Source organism: Theobroma cacao, chromosome 2 (genome assembly GCF_053813885.1).
Source record: "Theobroma cacao isolate CCN51 chromosome 2, ASM5381388v1, whole genome shotgun sequence".
In the NCBI taxonomy this organism is placed as follows: domain Eukaryota; kingdom Viridiplantae; phylum Streptophyta; class Magnoliopsida; order Malvales; family Malvaceae; genus Theobroma; species Theobroma cacao.
The window spans coordinates 1232446-1241768 of record NC_142640.1 but is presented as its reverse complement, the minus strand read 5'-3'; the positions used below and the strand labels follow the sequence as shown (position 1 = coordinate 1241768).

General features: G+C 31.6%; 1 long non-coding RNA gene across 1 annotated transcript; it reads right to left on the bottom strand.

The window, feature by feature from the left end:
- Positions 1-6193: 6193 nt before the first annotated feature.
- LOC148763896 (uncharacterized) lies at positions 6194-8911 on the bottom strand. The gene is made up of 3 exons (XR_016024735.1): positions 8757-8911; positions 7669-7725; positions 6194-6803 (listed from the first exon to the last, which is right to left on the bottom strand). It is a non-coding gene; the product is annotated as an uncharacterized LOC148763896 (long non-coding RNA).
- Positions 8912-9323: the final 412 nt, after the last annotated feature.

Below are 9323 nucleotides of genomic sequence, written 5' to 3'. Positions count from 1 at the left end.
AGTCAGTCTCTGACATTATTTTTACAACAATGGGCCGGCATTTTTTCATGGATTTGTGGGTGTAATTAATTTAATCTTCTTGCGGATTCGCATTAAAAAAATCAGATCATCTTTGTTAAATAATATTATGGAAACAACTTTTCATCATTGAAAGTTAAGGACCGTGATTAGTTTAAGTTTAAGCTGAGAAAAAAATTTTTAAAAAAAGAAATCTAAAAAATATCCTATTTACAATTTAACAACCATCAAAATGAAAAAAAAATAAAATCTCCAAAAAATGAAATAATCAAATTCTTTTAATATAGAAAATTTTTTAAAATTTACTATGGATTCACTTTCGATTTCTCAAATTCCTTATCAAGGTAAAAAAAATTATTTCGAATCGACGTCGTGCCAGCGAAAGTGATTGAGAAAGTGATCAGGAAAGTTATCCAGCAAGATGCTGTTTTCTAGAAGAAATTCCGGTATTATAGAAAAATACTTTCCTATAACTATATATTTTTTATTTTACATTGTCCCTCTTATTATGTTATTATAAGTATCTTTATTTATTAAATAATCAAATTCGTTTAATATAGAATTTTTTTTCTCAAATTTACTGCCAACTCACTTCTGATTTCGCAAATTCCTTCTCAAGACAATAAAAACTACTTCAGATCGACGCCGTGACAACGAAAGTGATACTTCATACCGACTTAATGACAGCAAAAGTCATTGGGAAAAAGGTTGGAAAAGTGATCCGGAAAATGATCAGGTAAGATGCTGTTTTCTGGAAGAAATTCCGGTATTATAGAAAAATATTTTCTTATTGTTTTATTTTTTTATTTTACATTATCCTTTTATTATATTATTATAATGATCTTTCCTATAATTATATTTTTTTTACTTTACATTATCCTCTTATTATATTATTATAATAATCTTTGTTTGTTATGTTTTCAGGTACCTTTACTTGTTCGAATACGTCGGGTATTATGTTTCACTCACTTCCATCATTCAAATTATTTTTATTCAAGAAATAATATTTTTTATTGTAATTATAAATGGAAACAATATCTATATATAATTTACTCATTTGTATGTTCATAATGCAAATAAAGACAGTAACATTTAGGATGGCTAAAGTTTAAAGTTCAAAATTAAATCTAAAGCAACAGTTGTATTTTAGTTATGACATCTATTCTCTAACATCTAAATAATCAAATTATGATGATGATGTATTTGAGCAAGACCAACTTCATTAGTGGTCATTTTTAATATATTGTTCCTGATTGTCGACTTTTCTTTTATTCATGACAATTTTTGAGCCTTTTACGTTTAAAATTTACTTTCCTATAGATATATATTTTTTATTTTATATTATTATAATTATCTTTGTTTGTTATTTTTTCAGGAAGGTTTACGTTGTAAAAGGGCCCCTCGGGTATCATATTTCAATCACTTTGATAATTTAAATTACTTTTTTTGAAGAAATAATATTTTTTATTGTAATCATAAATGGAAACAAATGTTGATGTATAATTTACTCATTTGTCTGTTGATAAAGCAAACAGAGATAGTAACAATCAGGATGGTTAGAGTTTAAAGGTCAAAATTCAATTCAAATTAACAGTTTTATGTTAGTTATGATATCTAATCTCTAACATCTAAATAATTAAATTATGATGATGTTGTATTTGACCAAGACCAACTTCATCAGTGGTCAGTTTTGGTATATTGTTCCTGATTGCCTACTTTTCTTTTGTTCTTGACGATTTTCGATCATTTTACGTATTAAATTTACTTTCCTATAGTTATATTTTCTTATATTTTACATTATTCTCTTATTATATTATTATAATTATCTTTGTTGTTATTTTTTCAGATTGTGTTACATTCTGCACAAGGCACTCAGGTATTGTATTTAACTCCAATCATTCAAATTATTTATTTTCCAGAAATAATATTTTTTATTATAAATGAAAACAATGTTGACGTATAATTTACTCATTTGTATGTTGATAAAACAAATAGAGACAGTAACATTCAGGATGGATTAAGTTTAAAGTTCAAATTGAATCCAAACCAACAGTTTTATTTAAGTTATAATATTTAGTCTCTAACATCTAAATAATCAAATTTTGATGTTGTATTCGAGCAAGACCAACTTCATTAGTGTTAAGTTTTGATGTATTGTTCCTGATTACCTACTTTTCTTTTGTTCATGACAATTTTCGATCCTTTTACGTTCTGAATTTACATTCTATAGTTATATATATATTTATATATTATTTTATTTTACAATATCCTCTTATTATATCATAATTATCTTTCTTTGTTTTTTTTTTCAGTTACCTAATATAAGTCGTCTACGACTCCGTCGGGTATTATATTTCACTTACTTCTATCATTCACATTACTTTTTCAAGAAACAATATTTTTTTATTGTAATTATAAATGGAAACAATATTGATGTATAATTTACTCATTTGTATGTTGATAACGCAAATAGAGACAATAACATTCAGGATGGATTGAGTTTAAAGCTCAAAATTGAATCCAAACCAATAATTTCATTTTAGTTATGATATCTAGTCTGTAGCATCTAAATAATCAAAATCTGATAATGTTGTATTTGAGCAAGACCAACTTCATTAGTGTTCAGTTTTGATGTATTGTTATTGATTGCCTACTTTTCTTTTGTTCATGACAATTTTGGATCCTTTTACATTTTGAATTTACTTTCCTATAGTTATATATATTTTTTATTTTACATTATCATATCGTTATACTATAATTATATTTGTTTGTTATTTTTTCAGGACTCTTTACATCTTCTACAATTGTCTCGGGTATTATATGTCACTTACTTCCATCATTCGAATTACTTTTTTTCAAGAAACAATATTTTTTATTGTAATTATAAATGGAAACAATATTGTTGTATAATTTACTTATTTATATGTTCGATAAAGCAAATAGACAGTAACATTCAAGATGGTCCAAGTTTAAAGTTCAAAATCGAATCCAAACCAACAATTTTATTTTAGTTATGATATCTAGTCTCTAACATCTAAATAATCATATTCTAATGATGCTATATTTGAGCAAGACCAACTTCATTAGTGTTCTGTTTTGACAAATTATTCCTGATTGCCGACTCTTCTTTTATTCATGACAATTTTGGATCCTTTTACATTTTAAACTTACTTTTCTATAGTTATATTTTTTTCTTTTAAATTATCCTCTTATTATATTTTAATTATCTTTGTTTGTTATTTTTTCAGATACCTGGTTTATGTCGTCTACAACTTTATCGGGTATTATATTTCACTTGCGTTGATCAGTCAAATTACTTTTTTTCAAGAAATAATAATTTTTTATTATAATTATAAATGAAAACAATATTGATGTATAATTTACTCATTTGTATGTTTGATAAAAGAAATAGAGACAGTAACATTCAGGATGGATTGAGTTTAAAATTCAAAATTGAATCCATACCAACAGTTTTATTTTAATTACGATATCTAGTCTCTAACATCTAAATAATCAAATTCTTTTAATTTAGAGTGCTTTGCGAGAACAGCTACCGATTGCTAATGATGAGATCAGCCTGGAAATTATTTCTTATGATGCACACGATGAACACGAAGAAATTCGTTTGGCAAATTGTGATGATGAACTCCAAGAAATTCCTTGGATAGAGAATTGTTCTCATGATGGAGCGATTGCAGATAATATTATATTTAAGCCAGACCAACTCCTTGACAATCACGATGACTGGCGATCAAAGGTTATACTTGAATCCAAACCAACAGTTTTATTTTAGTTATAATGTGTCTGGTCTCTAACATCTAATTAATCAAATTCTTTTAGTACAGGATATTTTGGGATGGGTTTTCCTCATTACCAACTTTACCCTGGAACTCTTTTCGGCGGTTTTCGATCAGCTTTCCTCCAAAAATCACCCTCATTACGCGCTCATTGTGATGTTATGTTCGTTCATAGCATTGATGTCTTGCATTGCTGAGCTTATTTACAAAGGTCAAAAAGAAAGAGTTATTTGGAAGTGGAGAGGCACAGTACCTTGGTTTTATCGACCGACTAACAAGCCTTTTGGTACCCTCTGGGATATCATCGGATTTGCTTGTGCTTTCCTCCAGTGTGTTGTTACAGCCATCAATTATTCTTTTATTTCTCGACGTCATGACGACCCTATCCAAATATCTGCTTTGCCGATCCTCTTTGCATTCGGTTTGTTGTTGTCTAAATATTGGGAGAAGCCAGACAGGAACATTGGAGGAAACCCCACGGCTCAAAATGGGGCCAGTACCGGTTCCCTTACGAACTTATCGAGGTCTCTTAGCATTCCATAATCACAATCAAATATAGCATGGTAGGAGAAGTAGCTGTTGGTTGGATTGATATTGTTACCAAGTGGGACATGGAGACTTTTAGACGTGGAGATACTCTGTAAATAAAGTAAACTCTGAAGAGACAAAGTTAAGGGAATGCCTTGGTTCCATTAAGGAGGTTGAGAGGATTGCTGTGTGCACCAGTGAATGGGTGCTTTCTGTGTACTGGGGGGATTTTATATTGATTTTTGATAATATAAATAGTGCTGATCATAGAAATAGGGATTGGGGTTTTCTTCTTGTTAATGTTAGGTAATGAATGGGGTTGTTTGCTTTTCTGGTTGACTAGGTGGTCTGAGATTAAAATGTGTCTCTTGCTATCACATAGTAGTCTCAAACTATTTTTTCTTACCATCAGGGAGTTATGCTTCCATTTCAATCAATGAAATCACCTTTCAAAATAAAAAACAATCAAATATAGCAGAAATTTGTCAGGGAGTTTAATGATTTCAAAGCTTATTAAAAATAAAATAAACTTCACATATATCTTTTTTATTTTATTTTTCAAAAAAATAATTATGTTAAGTTTTCAGTTAGATTACTAAAAAGAGATAATAAGATTTTTTTATTTGTTCTTATTTAATTAAAAAAATTGAATATTTTATGGATTTCTGTTTTATTTTTCTCTCACTTTCTCACTCTTATTTAACAAATCAAGTGAGTAATTTTTTTAAAAATGAAATCAAATGAGTATTTTATATAAAAATAATAATTAGATTCGAAGTTCTCTTTCTTGAACTTCCTAAAACTGTAAATGAAACAAATTTTTATTTAGAAAAAACTCTGTAATAAATTCATTATTGATAAAAGATTTGTAAAAAGCTATCATGGTAGCATAGCAGAACAAAATCAGCAGGATTAAAAAAATCCCTGTCATGACTTGTTCCCCGTATAAACAAGAAATCCATGAGACTTGGTTGCCATTTGGATTGCCCGCAAAACCCATCATCAATATTAATTACACCACTATGCTTCAATCTTAATCAAGACAAGTAATTGAAAGATTTTTTTTATCATTGTTATGAAGCCAAAAATTGCAAGAGAAATTTCAACTTGTTTAAATTGCATTCAGGTTTTCATTAACAATATTGTTTTTAAATAAATAAATTTATTGGTAGGCTTGTAAAACCTGCATGCAGTGTGGAATTCTTGTGTATAGTTTCTGATATATATATGCTTTCCTTTCAAGTCTCACCATTGCTACTTTCTTAGTCATCCTTCCCTTTGAGCCACGTGGCACCGCGTGTACCTTCTCTCTTCCAAACTCGTTTCTTAATCCTTGCCTCTGTTTTTCTTTTTCCAGGAAAGTTAGAAAAAGAACAACATACGGACAAATTCACTTTTCCTTACCGTGATTTGAGGTGCTTTTCCCTTTTGTTAAAGTTTGAAACTTCACGCTAACTGGAAAAGGCAAGAGTTACTTGGGAGTGGAGAGACAGAGTACCTTGGTTTTATTATCGACCAACTGGAAAGCATTTTGGTAACCACTGGGAGGTCGTCGGATTTGCTTGTGTTTTCCTTCAGTGTGTTATTACAGCCATCAATTATTCTTTTATTTCTCGACATCTCGACGGCCCTATCAAAATATCTGCTTTGCCAATCCTCTTTGCATTCGGTTTGTTGTGCTCTAAATATTTCGAGAAGCCAGACAGGAACAGAGGAGGAAACCCCAACGGGGCATTGCCGCTGACCTCATTCAACTTCGTCTGTTACCGTAGCTTACCACAATCACAATCACAATCAGGATCTTGTCCCTAAATTTTGCTATATTATCTTTGTAAATTGTTCTCACATGCTTTCAGCATAAACCCATTGTGCTTCCCTTATGCTTTCGATGATTATAACGAGAGTTTTACTGTCATTCCATCCTCGTAGAGAGGATGCAAAATTGAATTCTACACGAAGAATAAGATAGAATAGAAAGAAGGGGAAATTATTTTCTAATACAACAATGGAGGAATCATTTCTGATTTCCTCCAAAATTTACACTATGCATACTTCTCTATCAAGATGCAGGTAGCATCTTTACTATCCCTCCAAAGGGACTAATAATCATGCTTGAGCAAAATTCTGTGCAGTAGAAGTAACTCTATTTTTCAAATAATGTAGCCGGTACAAAAGTTTTGAACCTTCTCTTGAGAACTGAGATAAGAACAGAACCGACAAACGGCATAGTTGTTATGATGGCAATGTATGCCAGCAACCAGATCGATCGCCTACTCTAGTGAGAAAGCTGATCAACGCGTCTTTGGACAGGGATAATCAAATCCTTGACAACTGTGTTAGTTCAGTTTAAGTATAACAACTGTTTCCTACAAAATAAAACTACTGAAACTTTTTACCTTCTGCCTTCTAAATGGGCTAGTGCGTAGAACACCAAAGAACTCATCAACAGCTCTTACCCACCTGCAATTTCATGAATATAAAACTATGCAATTCAAACACAAATGAACTTTAAATTATAACTTGCTAAGTAATCAGGCACAGTTACTAGTAACTGAAGAAAAAAAAAGAAAATATATTGAGTATTTATATTCATAACATGTCTTATGAGATGCTCAATCATGAAGAGTACTTGTTGATTTTCACTAACAACACCACCAATTATAGTGATCTTTTTTTGCTGATTCTTGTGTAATCATTAACTGGGGAGTTCCAGTCTAAAGTAGAAGCTTGAATATGAGTTTTCTCCAGCAGGTAAAGATGTGTGCTTCTTGTCTATATATATTAAGACACGTTTTAGTGTTAGCAGTTTAGCTTTGACTACTCTGCTCATAACCCACCTTGCTGTGACTGCTGTGTTAATTGTATAAAAAGAGAGATGCGATGTAAGTAATACATAAAAGAGCTCATACAACAAAATAGGTCATGCTTAACTACGAGTAATATTCTAGGGGAACTTTAAATTTAATACATAAAAATCTATAACCAATAATAAGGAATCAAATGGTTTCTGATGACACTTGACTCTACAGGAAATAGAGACAACGTTTATTGGTCTGAGGTACCCAAAAAAAAAATGAGAAAAAGCTTTTAAAGAAGGGTAATCATAGCATCGAAGGTGATTTCTTACTACATTCATCCCATGGAATAGCTTCACTGGTGCACAATGGAACATCCAAGGAACTGACACAGTGGAGAGGCACTGACACATTTTCTACATAATTAATACTACTTGAACGCCAATAATATGTATCCAGAGTCTGGAACACAAGGTAGCCTGTATTAGTAATTGGAAATATGGGAAGGAATTGAAATAATGATTTTTTACCTCAAATTTTCCAAGAACTCGAGTAGCATGGTTGTCAAAGTCCCGAACTGAATTTGACTGTGAAAACAAAAGCAGAAAAGAATTAGGAGATTTTCATCAGGAAAAAAAAAGGAAATTTAACAATTTCATTCAAACACTGTTAGGACTTAAGAAGGATCAAGAAAATGTGAGATGACGCATCGCTGGATTTGGTGCAAGAGTTTATTGCCATTGAGGATCTAGTACGTCTATAACTTTCAATTTCTAAACCTAACTCTCTGTGCCAAAGAAGGTGGCAATTTCACTCTTTAACTTATTTTATTATCCCTCTAAGATGCTTCAGCTACACGATTAGCCTGGTTGCTTTTCATTTCAGATCAAGAAACTATTGAGTACCTTTTTAATGCCTTCCCAATCTGCAAGACGAGACAAGATAGACTAATGTCTGCATGAAAGCACAAAGCATATTATGTATAGACAAACTCTAAATAAGTGAGATGATGCTGCAAAATGAAGTAATTCAGACATACAATTGTCCATAACCTTGCAGGCCAACTGTTAGCAACCTGTCATATATTTTCTGAACAGGTCTACGATTGATGAACCTATCACATATCCATTAAGAAATGCTTACACATTTAAGCTCAAACGACGTACCATCTTTTTAACTGATAACCTGTGTAAGCCAAGGAATTACTTGGTGCTTGGTTATGTCATGCAGCACCAGATCGACCTAATGCCAGTTAACTATCTCTGTTTGTCATTCTAATCTTGAACCTTAGTATGGGGCTTCACGAGCAATTACCCCAACAACAAAATGCAAGCAAGTTTTTTCCCAAAAGGGATAGTTTACACTCCAGTGCAACACAAGGATCCCAGAAGAGCCAAATTCTCTTACTATCAATCCCCCTTTTCTCTCTTTTTTGCCCCATTTTAGGGAAAAAGTAAATGTATTTTCGTTTTACTGAGATAGAACCTAACAGAAAGAGAAGTGGGGAGAGGTGGCAGGAGAAAGAAGAGGATACACAAGATTCAACCCTCTAGAATCCAAAAATGCAGATCAATTGGAGTTCAGAAATTGGTTGTATGATAGAGACAAAGATACTAACCAAGAGGTCCCGAGGAGAGCATACAGCTGGCAGCCCCAACAAGAGGAGTATTAGCCCCATCCTCTTCAAGATGTTTTACCTGAAAGTGGAACTCAGTCTTAATGTGGGAGGAAAATTTACATTTGCTCAAGGTTTGACCCGATCTCGTATATCTGAGTCTACTGTTTTTTCTTCCTTGTAACAAGTTCATAATGAAGCATTCACTTCTTTTAAAACTTTGATAATGTAAGATATTGAAACGTTATGAAATTTCACTGTATGTTCAACAAAACTAACCTTTTTTTATCCATAAAGCTCACCCATTTTTATTGTTCACTCTGCTGTGGACCTGATACCCACTTAATCAAAGGCAGAGGCGGAGGGGAAGGGGAGCCAGTAGGGGCCCCCGCCGCCCCCCCACCCCAACAATTTTACATTTTTTATAATTTAGTTTTATATTTTTGAAATCTTATAATTTTGCTCGTACAAAATTTTTAAAAATTTTTAATATATTTTTATTTTTATAAAATTTTATAATTTTATCTGAATAATAATTTTTTATTTAATGAGATGCCCACAACAATTATT